The sequence below is a fragment of the Thermobia domestica genome, chromosome 12 (assembly GCF_964235325.1).
Source record: "Thermobia domestica chromosome 12, izTheDome1.hap1.1, whole genome shotgun sequence".
Classification (NCBI taxonomy): Eukaryota; Metazoa; Arthropoda; class Insecta; order Zygentoma; family Lepismatidae; genus Thermobia; species Thermobia domestica.
In genome coordinates this window covers 10,964,158-10,986,780 of record NC_137465.1, presented here as the reverse complement: position 1 = coordinate 10,986,780, position 22,623 = coordinate 10,964,158, and the positions used below count along the sequence as shown (strand labels likewise).

The window sequence follows — 22,623 nt, the reverse complement described above, 5'->3', positions numbered from 1 at the left end:
TCCTTCAAATGCCAGTAGTAAACTTTTTAATAATAATACAACAGCTTCATTTCGCGTTAAATTAGCACAACCTATTGATTTAAGTGATGGGGAATGGGGTGTTGCATTAACACAAATTAATATTCCGTGGAGTTTTTATAATGTTGGTGAAAATGAAGAAATAATAATTACTACTGTTATCGATGATAAAGTTGAACGTCATCATGTACGTGTAACACCGGGATATTATTCCTCTGTCGATTCTATTCTTGAGTTAATTCCTGAAAATGTTCGTATGTTACAATATTTACAAAATAAAAATCAAATTGTAATTAAACATTCTTTAAAATTAGAAGATCAATGTATGATTGGTATTACACCAGGATTACAACATATTTTTGGATTTATTAATGAAAATACACACGATATTAAAAATGTAGTATACACAAAAATTAGAAATGTTGATTTATTATTATCACGGGGTAAATTTCCATGTAATTTAGATTATAATATTCCCAATTCAATTAATGTATGTGTTGATATTGTAAAACATCAACAAAATATTGGACTGTTAGTTCGAAAACTTAGTGTATATAATGTACAACACGGTAATGTAAAATCTTTTGTGTTTCATACACCACATTATGTTAAAGTTGAAAAGAAATATTTTGATACAATAGAAGTAAACTTAGAAGATGAACACGGTGTAAAATTACCATTTCGTTTCATGACTTCAAACTTGACACTTCACTTTAAACGAAAATGATTTCTGAAAGTATTGATGATAGTTTTTACATTACATTAGTTTCAAACGCTAGTACAAATGTATATCCTACAAATAATCCAACACATTTTATTAATCAGTTAAAAAATAATATACGATTATCAGAATCCGACTGGTACGTAGGGTTAAGTGAAGTATATATTCCATTAACTTGTTATAACGTCACCGAAGGCGAAAATGTTGTATGGTACAAATTTAAAAATGCAGACCCTATGAAAAGTAAAGTTGTTGTTGGATATTATCCATCCATTCATCATTTAATAGATGAATTAAATACATTATGAAGATTTATACGGTTTTTGTATTGTACGTGTTGAATGCGATGAACGTGTAGAATCTGTTACATAATCACCTACATTAGCTTTACAATTAGGTTTTTCTGAAAAATCAGATCTTGTAAAAGAACGTCGTGGATTCAAACAACCATACGTAGATATTGGATATCCACATCAAATTTTTATTTATACCAACATTATACAATATCAATTTTTAGGTGATACAAAAGCTCCATTGCTGCGTATAGCAACAATTTCAGATATTAAATATGGAAAAGTTCAAACAATTACCTTTGAAGATATTCATTATATGCCACTTGCAAAATTTTGTTTTAACACAATTGAAATACTATTAAAAGATCATGCAGGGCGAAATTTGCCATTCCGATCTGGGACACTGACCGTAACACTTCATTTTAAACGCTCTCCTGTTAAATAATAATAATAAAATGAGATCGAGACGTGTTACTTTACATCGTGGACGTGGAATACCATATTTTTCAGGACCTGTATATCAAAGGGGACATGGTATAGGGAGTTTCTTTAAAGGGTTATTTCGTTTTGCATTACCATTTCTTAAACAAGGTGCAAAAACTGTAGGACGTCAAGCATTGCAAACCGGTATACAATTTGCGGGTGATGTATTGGAAAATAAACCATTTAAAGAAGCGGTTCGTGCACGTGTAAAAGAAGCTGGTAATAATTTAAAGACAAAAGCTATTAATAAAGTTGGACAGTTGCTAACTGGTAGTGGTAAGAGACGGTCACGCAAAAGAAAGGCTCATGCAATTGTAAATTTTGGACCACCAACAAAACGTAAACATATAAACGATATCTTTTCATAATGTCGCTCCTAAATTCCGATAGTTCTGAATGCTGTACGAATGAATTTGATTTCTTTTCAATACCAATCACACAAACAGCTATTGAAGCAACTACAAATGCTGAATATCGACCTATTTCTACATTAAGATCAGAAGGACCAATTGAATTTGTTATTCCTGGAGAAACAGGAGAATTTATTCATCCCGCATATCTATATCTTTATGTACGTTCTAAAATTACAAAATATGATGGTAAAAATTTAGTTAATGATGATGTTGCACCAGTTAATAATTTCCTACATTCATTATTTAGTCAAATTGATATTTCGTTAAATGATAAATTAATTAGTTCTTCATCAGGATCTTATCCTTATCGCGCATACATTGAAACTTTATTAAATTATTCTCATGATGCTTCTCAAACACATTTAGCATGTGCTATGTGGCATAAAGATACTGCAAAAAATTTTAATAAATTAGATAATACAAATCATGGTTTTCAAAAGCGTGCCAATAAAATAAAAAATAGTAAATCTTTTGAAATGTACGGACGTCTTCATACTGATATTGTAAGTTTAGATCGTATGCTTCCTAATAAAGTAAGTTTACGTGTAAAATTACATCGTAGTAAAGATAACTTTTGTTTAGTGTCTCCTGAAAATACAAGTAATAAAGTTGCACTTGAAGAAGTTATTCTACATGTACGTCGTATTGATGTCGCTGCAGATTTAGCTATGCAATTAAATACACGAATGGTTTCAGAAACGGCCAAGTTACCTCTCACAAGAGTAGAAACAAGATCTCATACTATTCCTGCACAAGTCAAGTCATATAACCTTGATAATCTCTTTCTGGGTAATGTTCCTAAAGGTCTGTTATTGGTTTCATTTCCAACACAGCCTTTAATGGAAAATCACATCTTAATCCATATGAGTTCCGAAACTTTAACGTTAACAAACTGCAATTACATGTTGGATCAAAATCATTCCCTCCCAACCCCCTTACTCCTGATTTTAATAATGATTTATACCTTCTAAGTTACTATACTCTGATATCAGGTACTGGTATATATTATCAAAATTATTCACATACTGTTACTTTTGAAGAATATCCTAATGGATATACTCTGTATGCTTTTATTCTATCTCCAACTGGAACTTTAGATGATAACACTTGGGATGTAGTTCGTGATTCTCCTGTAAATTTAAAAGTATCATTTTCACAAACTTTAACTGAACCAATTACATGTATTGTCTATGCTCAATTTGACTCGTTAGCACAAATAGACAAAGATAGAAACATTTATACTGATAAAACCTTCTAATTTATTCAGTTGAGTAGAATGAGGGTTGTTGTACACTTCTCCGCATTCCACAATAATGATGAGGAATTTATTGTAAAGGAACTAGCAATTGTAAATCCTGACGTTCCGTTTTTACAAAATTGGATATTTAAACCACCATATCCATTAAATAAGCTGTCTGAGCCAATCATAAATACAAACAAATATCTAAGTGAAAATGTATATGGCATTACCTGGCACGAAGGCGATGTAGAGTATTCACTTCTTAAGGAAATGATTCAATCATATTGTTCAAATACCACCAGTATTTACACGTATGGATTAACTAGAAAGTGTTTTGAAGAAATTCTGCAAAGAAATGTTACAAATTTGGAAGAAATAGACTGTCCATAGTATACTGCATTAAGTTTTCACGTTCACAAGTGTGCACATAATAAACATCGTTTTGGACAATATAGGTACAGTATTCATTAAGCATTACTATATAGTGAATATGTAAAAGTGTATGATTATGTTTTACATGTGAAAAACAGTGATAATTACATACCTACTATAATTAAGAAAAATAATAATCATGTATAGTGACGAATTGTTAAAAGTATTAGTGACTGATAAAGTGACTGGTGCAAGTGTTACCGGAATTTATCCTACTGATAAACTTCCTGTAATGGTAGAACCACCTGCAGCACTTGTAATTAATTTTGATACATCCGATTCAAGTGGATCACACTGGGTCGCAGTGTACATTAATAATAAAAAACATGGATTTTATTTTGACAGTCTTGCTATGGACATTCCCAAGGAAATGAAAAAAATATCCAAAAATACTAAATTATATTTTACAAACAGTGAACAGTATCAGCACGATGATTCTGTGTTATGCGGATACTTTGTATTATATTTTTTGCATCATATTATTCGCACTCAATCATTTGAAAAGTGTTTAAAATTGTTTAACAACAAAAATTTAAAAAAGAATGATGATATTGTTTATAAACATGTAAACCACATTTTAAAAAGAAAACAAAAGTATTTTTTAAATTTTTTATTATTGTATATATTTTTTACAATAAAAATTTTTAAACTATATTCATGCATTTAATTTACAAATCCTCGTTACAATCTTGATAATGCATTAGTTAATGCTGTTGATCTTTCATATTTCCACCAGTAATTCAACTGTTGTGCGTTACGATATGCACATCCTGATTTCTTTACAACATTTTTGTGAAAAGAACAATATTCGTTAAATGTATTTCCACACAAATCATTTAATGCTGGACATTGTTTTGTTTCTAAATCAATAACATTATCTAATACAAATATTCTCTTAATCCAAAGAGATTTTTCTAAACCTTTACAATAAAAGGTTTAATTCATAGCACATAATTGATATACAAGGTTACGTATGAATGATACAGTATATCCTGTTTGACTATCCCAGTTCAAACCGTGTAAATTCAATGTCAGCCAATCAATTTGTTTTTGGCAACCTAATGACAATAAATTACATTCTATTGGTGATTTTACCAAGCAATGGAAATTTACTGTATCATCACATGCGCTAAGACAAAACTCACGAATAATAAATTCGTTATCAGACATTTTAAAACCTTGAATATCAATAATGTATTGATTTACACAAGGTGAAATTTCATTTGTGCGCTGAATAAAATATGGTATAATTTGTCCAACAAATTCTGTATTTTTTAAAAGATCACAAGTTTTACGCATAAAGCATATAAATGAGATTTCACTATGTTCTTGTTCATACAATTCAAAAAGTTCACCAAGAGTTTTATCAAGAGATAAATACTTTGCTGCAAATGATCCAATATCATGAAGAGTACTTGATTTGCAATCCAGCGGATTATTCTCACGTAAGTATACATTTATTGTTTTAATACACAATTCGCATTAATATTTTTAGCACTACATAACGCACATAAAACACTCACACTATTGCGATACATTTTTCTTTCTGTCTTTTCTTAATAGAACCTCTAGTAATTCCGGAAAATAGTCTGTATCATTTAATAATTCCAAATATGCCTCATAAATTTTTTCTCTTGTTAATATTCCAATAATGTGGGTGTTGGCATACAAATAAAACACACCATCTTCAACACTAGGGCTTGCTATAACACTCCAAGCACGGACTTCCAATAATTTTGGGGGTAGATTCATACAATCATGCGCACCCACATGATACGATCCTTCTCTGCAACCATCACATATTAACGTGTCGTTAAATTTCCATTTTTCAATAGCTTTCTTTATACATTCTCGGTCCACATTTTGACTATTACAAGAACAGTCTAAACTCCAAAATCTTGATGATAAAGATGGTGATGATGCTGGGGTTTCTGAAACTGTTAATACTGATGAATCTATTTCATCAATATCAAATTCTTCATCTGAAGATGATTCATATAATTCTGTTTCAGCATCAGATAATGATGCTTCAATATTAATATCGCAGTGGTCCTTCTTCTCATACGACTGCATTGTGTGTCTTTATATATTTTTTTCTTTTAGGACTTGTATTTAAGGTACTTTCAATTCATCACGTGCTACTTAATCATACGGTTGTAGCCTCAAATTACTTATCACATGATGTTTAGTCATATATCAAGGGTCAAAATTACTCATCGTCACATGATGTTTAGTCATGTATCAATGTTCAAAATTACTCATCGTTCAACAAGTTTATCTAATCGTACAAAGGTCAATTCATCCGGGTTTTCAAAGCGCGCTAAACCCCAGTTCATGTCTTAAGTTCTTCGGTGATGGATGTGCGAGAACAAGACTCCGTCTTTAGTACGAACACCAAGTATGGCTGGATAATGCAATAAAATAAAATAAAGTTATTTCCTATTAAAGGGTTTCCCAAGTTCAATTCCTGTGTCCACATAAATATAATTTCATTAAAGAGGGGAAGGGTGTCCCTAAAAGACCGTGGTCCCTATAGAGGGTCATTTCCTTTTATCTGCTCCCACCTTTTTAACAGGTAGCTTGTAATCAATTATATATGCTCACATCTTTTTTAACAGGTAGCTTCTAATGAAGCGTAGGGGCCATGGGTCCTGGGGGTCATTTCCAGGGGCCATGTGGTGTGGCCTTGCACAGGGGCCATGCGGTAGGGACCATCCACTGTGACCTTCGTAGTGGTCATTCAACCTTTCCTAACATTATTTCGTCATCTATCTCCAGGAAAAAAAAACCTGACCCAATTTCATCACCTCCTTCGATACTCACTATCTGCCCTTATCCTTAATTAAACAATTGATAAGCTATCTTATCAACTGTCGCAAGTCTTTTGAAGGATACCACACTAAATCTATACTACTCACTATTCTAACGTAATATTGCAAATACACAACCGCAATTTTGTTACATCAAATAAATTATTAAAATTGAACTATTCGTGTTCTTTATTTGTTATATTTATAATTTTTTTGTGTGTATATATTTTCCTTGTGTATTGGAAATATTGGAATGAACATTTAAAACTACGCGATTGTGATGATTGTTGACTGATTTTGCCTTCCCGTACAAGTCCCTTCTACCAGGTGTTAGTTGGTTGGACTCGGATGAACAACTATTATTATTATTATTATTATTATTATTATTATTATTATTATTATTATTATTATTATTATTATTATTATTATTATTCAGTTTGATAATAATAGTTCTTGGTCTGAGATCGATCTCGGGATACTAGGTGGAAAGGGACTGTTTCAAATTGTACCCGCAAACAAACAATGCAAATGTGAGCTTTTCAAAAGTTGCTGGGATAGTAGCAAGAAAACTAAAAATCATTTATGATAGATCGTCCATTCCTACCGTTACTGAGTACAGGATCGTGCAGATTGTTGTTGCGTATCATCACAGTTACTATAAACTGAGAAAGTCGTACGGTCGTGATTTGAACAAGCCAACATTTGCAAAGAAGATTGCATACTTCAAGCGAAGATCATTGTCGTTATTTGATGTGGCAGCATGCAAATGTCTATCATTTTGAAGTGTACGTGTGATAAGACAGAAGATTTGTGTGAATGTTTAATTTCTATCAAGTGCAAGTATGAAAAGTGTAAGAAGATACCTGCCCTTGAGTTACGATTAAGCTATTTTCAAAGGAAGTGTGGTTTGGGCAAAATTGGATCAATAGATCTTCAAGAAACGAAAAGGCCAAATGTCAATGCACTGTTAGTCCTCCATAAAAGACTAATCACTAGTTTAGGAGTTATTAATATGTAACTCGGGTGGGTCTAACTTCAGGTTTTTCAAGTTTTTATACAATTAGTAAAAAATTCTATAAATTTTAATTGAGTTCCGTCCAAATATTCATTAATAACTCTTAAACTATGATAGCACTATCGTGAGTATTTAGGGTTTTTCTGAGTTCTAACAAAACACAAATCTTTAGCGAATATCCTACCTTAGGGCGCAAAATTTCCGGTCGGCAGGTCGCCATTGGAGACTTGAAATTTAAAGCTGGCGACTAGTGATTAGTATCTAGGTAGAAACGGTTTCTGCCTAAACTCAGAGGGCTGCTTAGTTTTTCTTTCGTATGAATATAATTGTCACTGAGAGAGAGAAATTGCAGAATGTGAAGTCTTCACAACGTTGTAATTCGCCCCTCCTTTTCCACCCACTATCGAAATGGTTTGCTTCCTGGTGCGTCAACGCGAGAGATCGTTTACCCTGCTCTTTGAAGCTAGAAAGCTAGGGGACACCCCAACACCTAGAATAGATAAACCAAACACGTCACGATGTCAGTGATAAATGAATAAACAACAAAATAAGTAAAACTCTAAAATATTTTAAAAGTAGATATTTGCATGAGTGCAAGGCCCTGCACTTAAGGATTTTGATCCGAAAACTGCAGTCGACAACCGGCACTTCAGTGCAGAGAGAGAGAGAGAGAGAGCTTTACACAAACGTGAAGTCTTAAGGTAAGATATTTTTTAACCTGTACTGTATATGAATTGTCCAATTCAGAATTGATTATCCTGAATCTAATTGTCTGGTTTTGAAATTCTATGCCCTGATGGAATATCTTTCTTTGTCAAACAAAAGGACGTTGGTGTATGTGTGGGGGGAGGAAATCTCATAATTTGTAAGTGAGAGATACTGGCGTCCATCATTCTTTTTTGGATTGGCGACTGCGTCTGACTTTGAAATTTTGCGCCCTGTCCTACCTATTGATGGACAATTATTGTAAAATTCGATAATTTAAATTTAGCCTCGCGAGAGTTATTCATTAATAACTCCTACATTATGATAACACTAACCTTAGTGCATAATTTATAGACCACTAACCACTGGTTGTCTAATTTCGGTCTGACAATTAGTGTAAAATTGTATAAAAATTGAAAGATCTAAAGTTAGCCGCGCCCGAATTATTCATCAATAACTCCTCAACTACGATAGAAATAACGTTAATACCTAGTGGTTTTGGAGCATTAACTATGCACTAAGCTTTGACATTTATTCCACCTTTGTGGGACAATTATTGTAAAATTCGATAAAAGTATTCGATAAAATCCCCGAGTGAGTTATTCACTTATAACTCCTAAACTACGATAGTACAAACGTTAGTGCTTCGTGTTTCAGGAAGCAATAATGATGCACTGACTTTTGACGTTTATCCACCTTCGTAAGACAATTATTATAGAATTCAATAAATTTAAATTTAGTCCCACGAGAGACATTCACTAATAACTCCTAAACTATCATAGCACTAACGTTAGTGTTTAGTGCACTCATCTGCACTAACGGAGCACTAAACGTGTAAAAAGCTCTGGTGGTATTTGAGATATGTATGAGATACAAATGTAGACACGTGGTATTTTCCTTTTTGTAAAATTTTCACCAAATTTAAAAGCACTAATAACCATATATAGTGTAATGGTTACTATTACGTTAGTTGATCTCATTACAGAACTCACAACAATAGTGCTTCAATTGTATGGACGCTAGAGGATGAACCTTAGGGAAGCTAACTATACGACAACAAGCACTAATGTTCGGAGTTGATGGAGTAGCAAGCACTAACGATTGCACTGGAAGAGATTGTCAGTGCTTTGGGATTTGGTTGGAATTTGACGTAATGAATAATTCTCCATGTATTTTTAATTGGAGTTTCTTGACATGCAATTGGCCATAACTAAACTAATATCGAAGGATTAACGAAACTATTACTGTTTTCTATAAGCACTAAAGATGCACTAAAAGTCACTAAGTGGGGGGCCAAGTTTCCGCTGCCCCAAAGGCTTTTTTGTAGTACCTACACTAATGAAGCACTAAAGTTAGGGGTTGACGCACTAATAACCACTAACGATGCAGTAACGATTGCACTAGAAGAGGTCATTAGTGCTTTTCAATTTGACGGGAATTTGAGCAAAGAAAAGTTCCTCATGTATTTCTTATAGGAGTTTCGTGACATATAGTTGGATATATCTGCACTAATAGTGAAGCACTAACGGTACTGTCAGTGTTTTCTAGAAGCACTAACGATGCACTAACGAATGACACTAATTTTTCGTTAGTGCTTTAAGTGGTGGCCAAGTTCACGCTGGCCACGCAAAGGCTTTTTACTTGTAACACATACACTAATGAAGCACTAACGTTAGGTGTTGGTGCATTAATAAACACTAACGATTGCACTAGAAGAGATCATTAGTGCTTTGAATTTGGCTGGAATTTGACGGAATGAAAAATTCCCTATGTATTTCCTATAGGAGTTTTATGACATATAATTGGCTATATCTACACTAATAGTGATACATTAACTATTATAGTTTTCTAGAAGCACTAACGAATGGCACTAATTTTTTCGTTCGTGCTTGAAGTGGAAGGGCTTGCCCTCCAAAGATTTTTTTACCTGTAGCACCTACACTAGTGAAGTACTAACGTTAGGTGTCGGTGCACTAACGATTGCACTAGAGGAGATCATTAGTGCTTTTGAAGTTGGCTGGAATTTGACGCAATTAATAATTCCCCATGTATTTTTATGGGAGTTTCCTGACATAGAATTGGCTATATCTACACTAATAGTGAAGCACTAACGAAACTATTAGTATTTTTAGAAGCCCTATCGATGTGCTAACGAATGACACTAATTTTGTCGTTAGTCCGTCATGTGGGGTAGCCAAGTTCACGCACGTGAAACCTAAGGTAACACTGGCCACACGAAGTCACAGGCTTTCGATGATCATCAAAATAGCTTATTAACAACTTGAAACTTGGAAAGAAACTTTGTCCTCAGGCATCAAAGCACCTTTCGGAAAGGAGGAGGAGAGACTAAGTGACGTGTGATAGGTAAATTACATTTGCTGGACCATTATTATTAATAGTAGCACCGTCGTATTTTAGAGAGGGCATACTTACCTTTGCGACGTATTGTCTTAGAAAGAAATGCACTCTTACTGCTTCAGAAAGTGTTTCTTAATAGAGGAACTGTATTAATGAGTGCTTAATAACGTCACAAAAGCTGAGTATAAGTACAGCATGTGGACATAAGCGTAAAACTTAGAGTCCATAAAACACGAAGTGGTGACTAAAAACACGAATGCTATCTAACTCAGCGAGGACAGGATTGTAGCAGGGGTGCATTTGTTTTGTAGGAGCTGGCGTGATAGAGGTGGCACGTTTACACAAACATGAGAATAGTGGAAAACATTACGTATGGCTTTAAAATAAATCCTTGCATGTGGTACAGCTTTGCTGCGAGTGTGATCATTTTATATACTGCCTTACACATAGTCAGTAGCAGTTTCTGACGTAGGGCTACCGTGCTACAGCACGCTTCCTATGTTTGTGTATTTGTGTTAGATTAATTTTAGTTCAAAAAAATTTCATTCATTCATTTGTTTAAACTGTTCGTTAATTAACAAATTACGGAACTTTCCCATGACGATCTTGTTTTTCGAGCGTGGAGCGCGATTAGCAGCGCCTTCCGCAATGTGAAAGTTGTACTAACGAACCGAGCGGGATGTACTGAGTGGAGCCCGCTTGAACTCAGTGTTGCCAACAAGTTGATACAAAAAGTCGCTAAATAGGAGACGATATGACTCCAATTTGGGGTGAAAAGTCGCTAAAAAAATTTTCGTGGAATTTTCCCCCTCTGTCACACACACACACACACAAATATATATATATATATATATATATATATATATATATATATATATATATATATATATATATATATATATATATATATATATATAAGTGATCAATTCAAGCAATAGTACTATCTACGCTACAAAAATGTATATGAAAGACTCATATATAACTAACAATAATTTCAGTTTTATATATTTTAACTTTATGATTAATTTTGCTTCAACGAAATCAAAAATGAGTTTAGAAAAACGAACAAAATTAGTCTAGAAAATAATCTTAGATACTTCACTTGTACTCGCGCTTCTACAGATAATCTGTTTGCTAACGGTAATGCATTATTTGTGCCCCTAAATGGAAGCTCTGTAAACTAAAGGACATTAAAAACTGGAGTTGTTCCCCTTTAGAAGGTAAGAATTACAGCAATCAAAGCGGGAATATAGAGATAACTGTTACGTACTTTTCCAGCTCGTCAACATTGAACTGATTCAAATAAGAAAAAGGAAAATAAACATATATCTGAAATGATTCGAGTTAATAGTACTTGTTTTAGAACAAATTGTTCGCAGCGCAAAAGTCGCTAGATTTGTAAGTACCGTAAGTCGCCAAATCGTCATTCCAAAATCACCAAAAAAGTCGCTAATCGGAAAAATTATTTTTTGTCGCTATTCTGGAAGGCGAATCCCCTAGATTTAGCGACTTTTCCCCCAAATTGGCAACACTGCTTGAACTATACAAGAATACTCACAGGTGCACGAAAGTGCGTTCTGGTTCCTCTGAGTAAGCTCACAGAGAATGGACGGATAGATAGACAAAACTCGTTTGCATTCCCATGGCACACAGTTCATGTTAACCCAGCTATTTAACAATAATGCATGATAACATAAATCTGTAAAATTGTTAACGTTCACGTTGAGCGCGTAGATATAAATAAACCTTTCAAAACGGTAAAACAATGACTGACAAGTAGTTTCTTCAAATTTAATATTAAAGCAATTACATGACCATTCAGTAACATAACTAATAAATGAAATATCGCAGTTACTAAAGACATCAGAAAAAGGATACTAACTTTTAAAGGTTTCCATAACTGTCTTTTCAAATGGAGGACTTATAATATTTTTCTCAATCTTTAAAAACTATTTCTCCACTACTTGCCAAAAATACAGAGAATACAGTATACACAATTATTACTAATTACGTAAAGATAATAATATAATATTAGAGAGAAACACTAATTTTTGTCCTCAACAAGTATTTAATACCTTAAGACGCTTCGAGCTCATCAATTGAGATCTTTTTCAACCCAAACTAAGTCATACCCTAAACCGTAACCTAAACTAAAAACATAAGCTCGTTAGCGGACACATGACTTAGTTTCGGTTGAAAAAGAGCTCCATTGGAGAGCTCAAAGCGTCCCAAAGAATTAAATACTTGTTGAGGACAAAAATTGGTGTTTTTTTTACACTCCTATACTGTTAATTGTTCACGCTCATTTAATATTAAAGTTATGATTTCCGAGTCTCAATACGTAATCCACAAAATTACCTTACCTTTTTCTTAAGTTGCCACAAATCTTTGCATCGCTATGGATTTTGTTCCTTGTGGTCTTCTTTCAGGCGTAAATTATTTTAAGCTACTGTGTCTGAATATTTTTCTTAGAATCTATCTTTAGAACTCAACAACTTTTCTTACAATTAACATCACTTAATGTAAACAGTACAACAAAGAAACATTTAAAATTCTTTTTGCTTGACAGAATTTTGTTTATATCTTTTCTTAGGTCATCCAAACACCAAAATTACACATTTTGGGCGGTATTCAGAGAAAATTCGTTAATCGAGTTTTAGTCACAGACTAGTTACTGGCATAATAGCTCTTTACTAAGGAAGATGCACATTTTGGTATTCAGAGCCTACTTTGAGTACAACTAAAAAGTTGAAAAATGAAATGAAATTTTTGAGTTTTACGTCCCACGGTTATGCCGGTTAGACTAAAGGAGACGGTGATTATGAGAAATGAATGAAATGGTGGAATGAAACTAAAAAGTTGAGTTGGGTATGATTAACTTATATAACTCCCATGCATCGGGTGAGAAAAATAAATGTGGCAACTACGGAAAAGTAGATGAGCGCATGCGTAGTCTGTAAAATGAAAATACATGAAATACAAAATACAAAATGTTGTTCGCAAACTAAACCGTGGGTAAAAGATTAGCTTCTGCTCTAGATTAATTAGTCACAAGTGATTAACTTCGTCAAATACTACGTCCTAATCAGAGACTCTGAATGCAATTTTGATAACCATCCGTTAGTCAACCCCGTAGTATTGCCTTAATCAGACGTCAAAACGACTCTGCATATGGCCCAATATTTCTCAACATTTTCAAAGAAATAATGTCGCAACATACGCAGGTGTTTTGTCTACTATAAGATCAAAATAAAATTGTATCTTATCTGAAAGTCTGGCGAAACGAAAATTTTCATTTGGTGTGAGTCCGACCTTGATGATAGTACGCACATAGCACACTACGTCCCTGGGATGTCCCATTTTGATCCCAGTCATCCCATTCGGTTCCCGGGATTATTCGGACAATGAGAAGACATACGATGGACGTCCTGCATGGGACGTTCTAAAGGATTCCCATGTAGGATGTCCCGGATGAGAGAAGAAGTCCGAGGGAAATCCCACGCCGGACATTCCTAGGACCACACATATGACACAGCGACAAAATTTTCACAGCATTATGTGGCAATAGCGTTACAAAACTGGTCCCCCATACGAACAACATGAAGAATTATGTTATTATCATTAAGAATTACAATTTGCAAAGCTCATTTTATTATTTACTTATCGGTAGCAATAGTTTGTAGCATGCTACTTCTAAGCCAATCAGTGACAACAATTCAGAAGCGAACCCACGGAGTGATCCGTACGCTGCTGAACGGGACGTTAAACTCAAAATCAACTCAACTCGTTCACTTTCGTAAAGCTCCTTCCTGGCTAAGCGGTTAGCGTACGCGCCTTTGGCGTGGGAGATCCGGGTTCGATTCCCGGCGAGAGCTCATGTCGTTCGGATTCCACGTTAATCAGTAGGTCCACGTCTCATATAGCCTCGCTGCTGAAAGGGACGTTAAACTCAAAATCAACTCAACTCGTTCACTTTCGTTTCTCTCTCTTCACTCACTCAACGCACTACACAAATTGTTCTGTTTGTGCTTTATGGCAGTGTTGGGTAAGTTACTTGTAAAAATGTAACGCGTTACAAGTTACTTTACTTTCTCTTAAAATGTAACGCGTTACTTGCCCCCAAAAAGTAACTGTTACTTTACTTCGAAAGTAACGCGTTACTAACGCGTTACTTTTAGGTCCGAAACTTTAAAGTTCTGAAAAAAATTATGACTTCAATTTTACGTACCACTATTACTACCGCTATTATTATTATTATTATTATTATTATTATTATTATTATTATTATTATTATTATTATTATTATTATTGCACGTTCTGAATCGCTTTATGTAAATGCAAGGACAAATTTTACTTGATATATGAACATTTTCATATAATGTAGCCTAACATTGATAAAATGTCATACTGCGTTACTCGTAGGGATGGACACGGACGAGTTTTCTTTGACACTTCATTCGACTAGAAACAGATATCTTTGAGTTCGACCCGAGAACTCGATTCGAAAAAATTTCCTCCAACTCAACTCGAATTGGGGGTCGAGTTTCGAGTCGACTCGAGCCAAATCTGGTATGTAGTTTCGAGTATATTCTTTAAGTATATTACATAGACAGTATAATTATTATCAATGACACTACTACTACTACAACTTATATTATTATTATTATTTTATTATTATAATTATAATTATTATTATTATAACAACACTATATAAAAAGAAAGATAGGCGGTTTGTATTTGAATACTAAAAAACTAGTTGATTACCAACCTCGGTAGTCGTAAAGTCTAGGAGTCAAGGACATTGTTCACGAGCTTCTGAATTTGGGTTGAGGGTCTAGGTTGAGTATTCGGGTTCGAGCCAAACTGTTAAAAGTTAGAGGGCACTGGCCAAATATCATCGAAACTGCTCGGCCTGGGTTTAGAATTGTCAACGACTCGAGCAGCTCAGCTCACAGCTCATTCACTATCGTCCCGAACCGAGAAGTGAGCCGAGCCAACAGCTCACCCAACCGACTCGGCTAGAGCCCTCGGCTCAGTTGAGTAGAACCGACCAAATGGCTCATCCCTACCAAGCCAGCTCGAGCCGGTGGTTCACCCCAAGTGAGCCTGCTCGAGCCATCTTCTCAGTTGAGCCGAGCCGAGCTGAGCTTGTTATAAAAAATCTCTTGTGGTTTCGCTATCGAGACGAGACGAGATGCGATCCGTGTCCCCTCTCGTGAGCAACACTAAAAGTATTCCATATTACTGTTCAGCTTACATTTCTCATGACTTTCGTTTTCCAGTGTAATCAGGCCATGATTTCAAGACGACTTAAATCGAACGAGCCATTTATCAAACTCGACCGGACTCGAAACTCGACACAAAAACTGAATCGGCTCGGAACTCGACTCGAGGATATTAGCTTTGACTTGACTCGAAACTCGACTTGAATTCGAGTCGAGTCGAGTTTTAGCTTGACTCCTGCTCATCCCTATACGTTAGAAAAAATGGTTGCTTATTATTATTCTGCTAAACTAATTATATAATAATAACAATGTTGTTATGTAAAATTAAAAATAAAGAATATAGAGAAACATTACACTACTCTATAATCAACGAGAGACTAGGATAAGCAAAATGATCTGAAAGAACTCCAATATTACATACCATCAGCAAACTATTTTCTAGTAATAAAGTAGAACACAGTTTATTCGTCAGAACACAGTTTATTCATATTAACACCTTACTGTAAATCGTTAATTATGGCATTCTATAGTTGTTGATAAATATTTTCCGCCGGAGCACTTCAGACACTTTACTTTTAAATTCTGTTCACCATCATCCTCAGCTCTTAAGAAAAAGGCATTTTTTCAAAATTTTGAACGGTAAAATATTTTCGTTCTCCATCTTTATAAAAACAACACCATAACAAAGTAAAATAGACTACCGGTATCATTGCACTCCTAGTTCACTTACTGAATGTATTGATTTGGAGCTGTCAAAATCTACGACAAAATCTTCCAGGTGCTTGCAGTCAGTACACGTGATTTCCCTAAGGCTGATCTCATCTTCAAAAAACAGCAAGTGGCACTACGAACTTATCTGTTTCTCTGTGTGTCTGTGACTGTCGGTCACTGACATACAGTACGTAGTTCATGCTCGATTGTTTCATTCTGAGCAATTCACTTACAGGAAAGAAACATTTGTTTCCGAAAAAAAATATACATATATTGTAGTTACTCATCCGAAATGTAACGCGAAAAAAGTAACGCAAACTAGATACGTTACTTAAAAATTTGTAACGCGTTACTGTTACAGTTACTTTGGAAAAAATGTAACGCGTTACTAGGAAACGTTACTTAAAAAGTAACGCGTTACTTGCGTTACGTTACATCCCAACACTGCTTTATGGAAGCATCAGTGTTGCAAATATGAACGGTAAACATTTTTTAACAGAAGAAGAAAACGAGAAAGTGGAAAGGAAAGAAGAATTGAAGGGCTTCGTGCGAAACAGCCCTTGTCAACCCGTCAGGAAATGGTGTACTTTGTATTTTGTGAATAATTTTTGGTTTCTTGCTGTCCAAAATGTAAAATTTTGAACAGATAAATATAATTGATATGTTCTAGAACACGCACAAAGTGACAGCTTTCCAGAAAGTATTGTAGTGTGTATTGGGGAACGTTTCGTTTATTGGCTCGACAAACGGTTGTCTTTCACAAGGGCTGTTACTTTCTTATTTTTTTTTCTTAAAAAAAAAAAAAAATTAGTAATTTAAATGCCTACTTCTGGCTTTACCGTTTCTCCTTTGTTTCCTAGATGAAAATATATTTATATAGCTCTTTTAATTCCTACAATGAATATCACATTCTATATACAATGCTCACGCGGCATTGAGGATTGGTTAGAGGGTGGATGCAAACCGTGCTCGAGCTGGCTATTATGACACGTTTCCCCTACATTTCTTCAGTCCCTTTAGGCGAATGCCAGGATGGTATCTTCTGCCTTTCCACATCAATGATAACGGAATACTTTTATTTTTCTTACTTCATTTCATGTTCTATAAGTAGGCTTAAGAGTGTTCATCAAACGTTCTTCAAAATTGGATATGAAGAAGGTTGTGAATGTGATCTGTACGGTAATTTCGAGATTATATAGTAGTGAACTTTTAAGCTGTCCTGATTTTTCTGTGTGTGTGAGAGAGAAAGAAAGAGAGAGATAAGTTTCATTCTTTTCTATTTGTCTCACACTATGTACAGTATGTTGTTTCCTGAATTCCATAACATTTAGTGAAACATGGACTAAGGTTGGAACACCCGAGTTCCGGCTGAATCTAATGTCATTCACTTTGAAACACTCGTTCATGACTGACACATATCTCAAAGTGACGTTTTAGCCGTAACATTGTACGCGATTTTTGCTCTTTCACATATTTCATGTTTATCGTGTTTCCCTTCATATCTTGATATACCGTTCAAAAAGTAGTTATAGATTTATAAAGCACATGAAAGAAGCGAAACCAGAATTGTAATGACTTTTTTTTTATTTTTCTTTAGATAAAGCAAGCTTACATCCATCATGTAAATTAGCAACACATGACGAAATTGCTCGTACTATCAAGGGCGTCATGCCGAAGATGGAGGGAAACAATAAATGTTTGGAGACTCCTCATGGTAAATCAAGGTCATTTGAAGATTCATCTTCGTCTATTTAGAAATATTAGGCTGGTACGTGACTGCTTCTTCTGAGAATACGTTCTTAGAAAAAAGTAAAGAAGATTTTTGTGATACGTGACTGCTTTTTCTTGAGATCTGTATGTGAGTTGACTCTTAGAGAAAGAAGAAAGATAATGGGCGTAGTATAAAAAGCAGATTGCACATTTATAATTTCAATGTAATGTATTTTGTAACAATTGTCTAGTGTTTTTTTTTCTTTTTGTATGTGACCGCTTTTTGTTGAGATTTGTATGTTACTTGACATTCCTAGAGAAAATAAAATAAGTCTTTTCTAACAAGTGGTTAGTTGTGCTCTTTTTACGGCCTCTGATTTTTTTTGTCAAGCTTTCAGCACGTAATATCTGCGACACTACGTGGGGGTGAAAAACTGAGAAAACATTTTTTCACTCAATGACAGGAATTACCACTGTATATTTTCCATGGTCATCCGAACATGCTGTATTAACGAATGTATTGATAATTCCATAAAGTTTTTCATCACTTGGTAGTGATACCGATAGTATAAAGTATAATATTTCACAGTTTATATTTTTCTCTCATATATATTTAGAACTTTAGTATCTTTCTCATCATTTTTTTTACTTGTTATGAATATTCAAGAAAATGTAGTTTAAAAATAATCATACTATTTCTGATTGGGCATTATGATAGTGTTAGTTAATATTTTGATACTAGTTGAGTTCAGACTCTATTATTATTATTATTATTATTATTATTATTATTATTATTATTATTATTATTATTCCTAGGAAAGTGACGTGTAATATGTAATTCACACAGTTTCTCGATATTTCTAATTATTTTTTGTAATGTAGGTGATTATTACCAGCATGTCTTACATATAATAGAATTAGGAATACCTGGCAATTTCGTCAATAATTCAGTTGTCACATGTTACTTTCGCATCATTTTAAGGCTCTGCTAGACGCTTCTTCCACACTTCTATTTTTGAAAAAAGCTGGGAGAACTGAAGAAATAATAGATTTTCGGAAAGTAGTTCGGATATAGTAGCCATGGAACTCTCTAATGTGAACGAGAAGTTTTTAATTACTTATTTGTAGTTGAGATATTTGTTGTCACAGCCTATGACGTCATCATTTGTGACATATTAAACATCTCAATAGGACTGACTTATTTAAAACATTTCTTAGCTTAGATCGTAGAGTTCTATGACCATTATGCGGCCCCTTCCCAAATGTCTTCTAATTTCTTTCATTTTCCCACAATTTTCCAAAATAGGTAAAATTAAGTGGCAGCGGATGTTTAGGAGAGCCTCAAAATGTCATCCAATGAACATCCCGTTAATAGTCTCATAGTCGTCCCGATTGTAGTCGATACGTGCATACTGGTCGTCCGGCCAACATCCCATGGATATTCTGGAACCAAATATGGAACTCCATAGGACACAAAACGTTATCCAATCAATATCCCACGTTGGACCCTATGTCATCCTATGATAGTCGATTCACATCCCATTGTTATCTCAAAGTTTATTAATGGACATCCCTTTGAGGTCCCGTTGAATATCTCGTTTTCCCGCGGAGGTCCGTTATCCCGTTATCCATTGCAGGATCAGTCTCGAACGACCAGTGGACGTCCTTGTGCTATATGGAATAGTCGATTGACATCTCATTGTTATCCCACGATTTGCCAATAGACATCCCTTTGTGGTCCCGCTGAATGTCCTGTATCCCAGGATATTACCAGACATCTGGATCTCCCGCGGAAATCCTGTGGAAGTCTTGGGAGTAAATTCGGATAGTCCCGGGATATCCCGTCGTCCGTTACAGGCTCAGTCTCGGACATCCCGTGGACGTACTTGTGCTATGTGGTTAGTGTTTTTGCGTTAGGTGAACATAAGCTGTGCAAGCCATGAAATATTTGCGAAGTTAATGTTTACCTATTGCAGCCGTCTTAATTATTTTGTATTGTAAACTATGTATGCAATATAAGTTTTCTAAGAATAACAGTAAAATTTGTAATACGCAATAAAAGCTGTTTTATAAAATAATGTCATTTAATAAATATATAATGGAAGAAAAACAATTTTGTCTTTTCATAACCCCGTAAACTGTATGCTAGTTCCGTAAGGACTCCCATTGCAGTGATTGTAGAAAACAGTGTGTCTCAAAATGGGAGGTCGTGTCTAGTAGGATAATTTCTGGATGTGTATAGAGAAATCGGGCGAGGAGAAAATGTACATAGGCTCTCGAAAGTAAAATTAAAAAAAAAAAATCTTGATGTTACTTAAATCACTGAAGGTATGTTTATAGGATCACAGAATTAATGTGGTCGTCGTATTTCGTATATTACTATTAAAGTTAATAGAACAAAAGCATATGTTTGATACTAGATCCAACGCTATCACAAAGAGGCTGAAGAAGGGCCACAGAACTACCCAAACTCAGGAAGTCATAAAAAAAAATCTATTGCGGGGGAAGATAATGCACTTGTCTCTGTTAGTCGGAAAAATCGTTTTCAGCCTGCTTCCATTTATAGACAAGATCTAAATTTGCCTTTATCAACAGTTACAGAAAGGAAACAATTACATGAATCGGGAATCCAAAACAGAATTCGTGCCGTGAAAGAACAATTGACTGTACAACACCGTACCTCAAGAATGATATTTTCGTTGCAGTACCTGCCAGCTATGAAGAGTTTCAGGATGTCTTGAAGTGTTTTCTTCCGCCCAAGTGGAGCCCCCAGTTGCATTGGTTATTCACCAGACCATATTATAAAGAGGGCAAGAAGTCGAAGAATTAGTGCGGCTAGATATCGGCAGCAAGAGTAGGAGAATTGATACAGGCCAAGAGGTATAGAATGCGATATGACCTTGGAAGGGTGGAAAGATAGTGGTTAGGAAGGTGGCAACGGAGAGAAGGGGGCTTTTAGGTAGTGTTTCTGACTCAAGCGGATCCACTCAATATAAGTACAATTTAACAATGAATGATAAACAATCAACTTAAGTGATACATATAGCTTGAAATATTTATGAAGGCTCAATGCTGTCCATATCTTCTATTTCATCATTTCCATCTTCTGTTTCTTCTTTGCTTTCTTCTCGAAATTCTAAGGACCGAATTACTTTCTGTAAATATCAAGTACTTCCAACAAAAGTAATCTTTTCTTGAAGTACTTTCAACAATGCTTTTACAGAAGATCGTTGATTGTGAACAAGTTCCATGAACAACACACTTGTCAAAACCATCCAGTACGCTTTGTGCTCGCTTCTTATTCTCGTTCTTATTAATTTGACTTTTTCCCACTCATTGAAAACAGTTTTTAATGTAAGTACTCATTGAAACACAAGTAACTCTGGCCGCTTATATACCGGTACCTGTTTTCATTGCTTGGTTTTTAACTACCTGTCTCTGTCTTCATAACATTTTAAAAAATTCTCAGTTTTGGTTATGAATCTTCTTACCCTTCATGTGATGAAAAGGAAGCATCAACATACAACACAAATTAAAACAGCATAGAACTGTGCAAAACGCTACCACAATCCACGGAACAAATGCTATTTAGTTCGGCCACTGGACGAAGGATATAAAGGACTATTTTGTTTTAACAAAGAAAATGACAAATTTTACTGGATGAGGAGAAAAGAAGTTGACAGATCTGTAGAATGCAGGGACTAAATATATTCTGCATTGTCCCACGATTATGCACCGAGGCTAAGGAAGACGGGATGTTGATAATGAATGAAGAAAATGGGACGAAACGGAAGAATCTCAAGAACACCCATGCGCACGGTGTTTGTCTATTACCACTTGGCGCGACCTAGGATTGAAGCACAGACTCCATGCACCAAATGTGAGCTTTCTACCACTGAGCCACCGTAGCTCAAAATATACATCGTGTCATGTGATAGAATTTTTACTTAATTTAAATATACTTTCATCCATCTACTAAAATGCTACAATAGCAATAAAAGCGCTTTTTTCCTTATGCCAGCGAAAAGCCAGCTGCTGTTTGAAGGTTGCGCCTTCTGTGCGGTAAGAGATTATGCAGATAATTCATTGGACCTCAATTATCATTTGATGGGCTATGAGGTGATCGTAAAGTAGGAGCAGGATGTTCTATTTTATTTTCATTAAATGGGATTTATAATTTTATTCAGTGCGCTTCAGAGGTTAGAGGTTAGACAGTGCACTTCAGGTTCTATTTTATTTTATCATTGTTTGAAAAAAAAAGAAAAATGAAAGAAGTAAACGAAAAGAGGAACACGAAGTGTACTGTCACAACACAACACATACGTGATAGTATAACAAATGAATGTTATCTTCTGTCCAACTCTGGACGTGATAAAGACAAACGTGCCCTGTTAAGACATGAGGTTCAATAAAAGCGCCTCAGCTCTAACCTCTAACTTTTGATTTCACACCTTTCACTTACGGTTATTTGTGATTTCACGTTTATAAC

At 34.8% G+C, this 22,623-nt stretch overlaps 1 protein-coding gene and 1 long non-coding RNA gene across 3 annotated transcripts in view; one reads left to right on the top strand and one right to left on the bottom strand.

The window, feature by feature from the left end:
* Positions 1-18,494, top strand: part of LOC145666335 (uncharacterized) — a 113,374-nt gene extending 94,880 nt beyond the window's left edge. The window contains exon 2 of one of the 2 annotated variants that reach the window (XR_014127718.1): positions 18,022-18,494. This is a non-coding gene — a long non-coding RNA (uncharacterized LOC145666335). The remainder of the gene's footprint in view (positions 1-18,021) is intronic. The other variant, XR_014127717.1, reaches the window with a different exon arrangement.
* The window catches only part of LOC145666333 (uncharacterized), a 147,862-nt gene that overhangs the window by 84,345 nt on the left and 40,894 nt on the right, over positions 1-22,623 (bottom strand). The gene's annotated exons all lie outside the window — the stretch shown is intronic.